Source organism: Panthera onca, chromosome C2 (genome assembly GCF_046562875.1).
Source record: "Panthera onca isolate mPanOnc1 chromosome C2, mPanOnc1 haplotype 2, whole genome shotgun sequence".
In the NCBI taxonomy this organism is placed as follows: domain Eukaryota; kingdom Metazoa; phylum Chordata; class Mammalia; order Carnivora; family Felidae; genus Panthera; species Panthera onca.
In genome coordinates, this window is record NC_138347.1 from 3,309,332 (window position 1) to 3,313,557 (window position 4,226).

The following is a 4,226-nucleotide window of genomic DNA, read 5'->3' on the forward strand; positions in this document are numbered from 1 at the left end:
TTTGATGAGTGTACTGTCTGTGACTGAAATGCTGACTTGTTAATGTGAAAAAGCGTTTCTTTGGTGGGTAGTCTTACAGATGGGTCCGCTGATGTGCTTACTTGTGCTTTTACCCACTTCTGGGTGATCGGTCTCCGAGGTGGGAAAGCCCGTGTGAGTCCGTGATGCCTTTGGTGCGGGGTTTCTTGGGGTACTTAGAGACCAGTTGTTTTGTGTCACAGAAGCGAAATCCCTAAGTGCCTTGTTTTTGCTTTAAACGTTGATCTGAAGACAGAGCCGTGGGTGAGCCGCTCACCCTTCCCACAAGGGGTACAGTGGGGTGTTGGGATGGGCAGAAGTCTTTGAAGGAGCATCGGGGACGCGCCTGGGGGTTCCCCAGGGTCCTGCCCGAGGAGCCAGACCTCGTCAGCCCTGCACTGCGCACAGACAGCGTTCTCGTTAATCCGCTTTGAAGTTCTTGGTTTTAGGAGAAATTTGGGTCTGGTGGTGGTGACGTGTTGACGGGGGGCCTGCGGGCCAAGTCCTGCTGCTGCCTGGCTTTGTGTGGCCTGTGAGCCGGGAACGGCTTTCACATTTTTCAGTGATCGAAAACCAGGCAAAAGAAAAACAATACTAACTGGTTACCGCCTTTAAAAACAAAGAGCCAAACCCTGTTCTTCTGTGTTCACGTGGGCTTTCTTTCTCGCGGAACGTTCGCTGTGTTCATGGGCAGGTGCCTGAAACAGGGCGGCAGGGGCGGAGCTGAGGGCTGTGTGCGCGGGGCCCTCTGGCGCCTGCCTGGGAGGTGGTGCCGAGCCGCCCGTCAGGATCAGAACGGACCGCAGGGCGGCCGCAGCCATCACTGCCTCTCCGGTGCTCGCTTTCAAATCTCTCTCGTTATTCTCAGTCCCAGGTGCACACGGCCAAGACCAAACTCTGCTGACCAGCCGACAGTGACAGAGACCCGCCCTGCGCCCTTCAGCCCCGTTCCTCATTCCTTCTCCCAGCGGCCGCGTTGCGCTCGCTGCTTGTATTTCCCTTCGTACGTCCACATCCTCCAAGAACCACCACGCTGCCGACAGTAATAACGCAGTCGGCGGGTCGTGCTCCGTCCACATGGGTGCTTTCGTCCCCCTCCTGCCCCAGCACACGCGGACTCGGGCTCCGGCGGCGGGCGGGGCTGGGGGTGGGAGAGGAGACCCAGCACCCTTCTCCACTGCTGCAGCTGCCTCCTGTGGGGCTGCACCCCTTTGGGACCGAAGTGGCCTCCTGATCCTGGAACCCTGTCCCTGTCTCCTGAGTGAGGCCCTCCATCCAGGCCTTCCCAGAGGTGGGTGTGAGCCGTGTTCCCGTGGGGACCCTGACCCACAGGCCCCCGGCTGCCCCAGGCCTTTCTTTCTCGGTTGGTTGGTCGGAACGCACACCCGTGATGGCCACGTGCTGTGTTGGAAGGGTTTTCTGTCTCGTGCTCGCTTTCTCCCACGACGGCCTTGCTGGGAAGCCGGGTCCGCCGCCAGCTGCCTCACAAAGCCGGCCTCTTTGTGTTTCCGCCTCTTGGCCTGCCTTGGGAGCTGAGGATTAGCTCCTTACACACCCCGTTGGTTTTATTTTCTACTTTCCATTTTTTCTTCCTGTTTGTATGTTTTACCTTTTGGGGGGAGAAGAGTTCTTGGGCTTTGTTCCAACTTGTTTTATTTTGAAGTGATCTCTACACCCAGTGTTCGCGCTTCTTGAACTCACAACCCTGAGATCAAGAGTCACGTGCTCCACCGGTGGAGACCACCAGGCGCCCCCAGGTCATTTGTTGATTTAAAAACATCGGTGGTGTTTTTTTGTTGTTGTATTTTGAGAGCGAGAGCGTGCAAGTGTGGGGGAGGGGCAGAGAGAGAGGGAGAGACAGAAACCCAGGCAGGCTCCATGCAAGGAGGCTGCTGGGGGAGCTTGATCTCATGACCTTGGGATCATGACCTGAGCTGAAATCAAGAATTAGATGCTCAGTTGATGTATTTCTTAATCCTTACTGCTTTCTTGGTCTGTCTGCATTTTGAGTATGGCTGGAAGGGGCACGTCCAGTGGGCCCACTAGAGAGTCACCAGCTGAGTGCACGTGTGTGACATGTCCACAGAAACAATGGGGAGGCATCCCCGCCCCCTGACGCCAGGCCCACCGACACTTTGCCTTTAGTGGCTTCAGGCCCCTTGGGCTCCCCTCTCCCGCTGAGATTCATCCGCATCGTGACACGGGATTGTAGGTGGTTCGTTCTGCTTGCTACGTGCTGCGCCCACGTGTGAAGATACCACGGCACATATGTTCCGTCAGGGGCCTTTTGACTAGTTCGCATACCGGCCCCGATGAACGTTGTGGTCCTTGTCTCTGGGAACGTGCCAACGGTTCTGTTAAATGTGTACTCAGGACTGCGTACTCAGGACTGCTGGCCCGTGGTCTCCCCTGTGTTCCGTTTAGATGGTGCTGTCGGCCTGGCGTTGTTCATGCCACCCGCCCGCTGCAGACCGGAACATTCGGTGCATCCTCCAGACTCAGCGTTTCGGTTGTGATGACGTTTAATTTCACAAAGGCAAGTTACGGGCTGGTGTGCGGCAGCTGAGAAAGCCGCCCACCCAGTGTCCAGACTTACATTTGATCTTGTTCTCGGCAAGGTCACCTTAAAGGAACAGTTGGATCAGCCACTGTGGGGGCGGCCAGCCGCCAGGGGGTGAGGGCAGCCGAGCAGCCTGTGAAGAGGGCGACCTGCCGAGGAGCTGAGGCCTCTTGCCGGTAAACAGCATCGGCTGGCCGTTCCGGAAGGGCTCCCCCCTGACGCTGATGTAGGGCACTGTCGAGTTTTCCTACAGCAGCAGTGCCTGAAGCCTTACGTGTTGACACGCAGTTTTTCTAATTTCCCTTGTGATTTTTGTTTTGATCCTGGTTATTTGGAAGTGTGGTGTAATTTTCAAACGTTTGCTTTTTTTTTCCTAGATTTTTCTTTTGTTGTTGTTATGGATTTCTTGTTTTAATTCCCTGTGGTCTCAGAGTATACTTTGACTTCCTTCCTTTTAGATTCCTCGAGGCTGGTATGTCGCCGCACTTGACCGGAACGTGTGTTCTTGTAGTTCTTGTGGCAGCTGGAGGCCACTCTGTTAGTGGTGCTCAGACCTAGCTGGTGACAGTCTTGGTCGTCCTCAGCGGGAAGAACACTGTGTACTTGTATTGATTCTGAAGTCAGTATTGTCTTCCTAACTTTTTATTCTTTTTGAATGTTTATTTTTGAGAGAGAAAACACACACATGAGCCGGGGAGGGGCAGAGAGAGAGGGAGAAAGAGGGTCTCAAGCAGGCTCTGAAGTCAATGCAGAGCCCGAAGCGGGGCTCACCCCGCGGACCGTGAGATCATGATCTGAGCCAAAAATCAAGAGTCAGACACTCAACCAACAGCCACCCATGCGCCCCTGAAATCAGCATTTATTTAAATGAACTTATTTATAATTTTTTTTTAATGTTTATTTTTGAGAGAGAGAGAGAGAGAGAGAGAGCGCGCTCATAAGCAGGGGAGGGAGGGAGACACAGAATCCGAAGCAGGCTCCGGGCTCCAAGCTGTCAGCACAGAGCCTGACACGAGGCTCAAACTCACAGACCGTGAGATTATGACCTGAACCCAAGTCACATGCTTAACCGACTGAGCCACCAAGGTGCCCCTGAAATCAGTATTTTGTTTTATTTTACTTTATTATTATTATTTTTAAACGTGTGTTTATTTTTAAGACAGAGACAGAATGTGAGTGGGTTAGGGGCAGAGAGAGAGGGAGACACAGAATCCGAAGCAGGCTCCAGGCTCCCAGCTGTCAGCACAGAGCCCGACGCGGGGCTCGAACTCACGAACCACAAGATCATGACCTGAGCTGAAGTCGGACGCTTAACTGAGCCACCCAGGCGCCCCGATGTTTTAAATATAAGCGTGGGGTTGCCTGATTTTCTGTTGTCCTGGTTTTTGCCTCACATGTTTAAAAGCTGTGACATTAGGTGCATCTACACCGAGGATGTGATGTGATGTCTGTCGTCTTGGTGAATCAGTGACCTGTTCCTGATCATGAAATGTCCTTTTTCATCCCTAGGTCTGTCTTTGTTCTCAGGTGTGGTTGATCGCTGCTAACACAGACGCTGCGTTTTTTCACAAGTGTTAGCGGGACCTCTTGCATACCCCTTTGCTTTTCGCAGACGCGTGGATTTATATTTATAAATTTTTTTTTATAA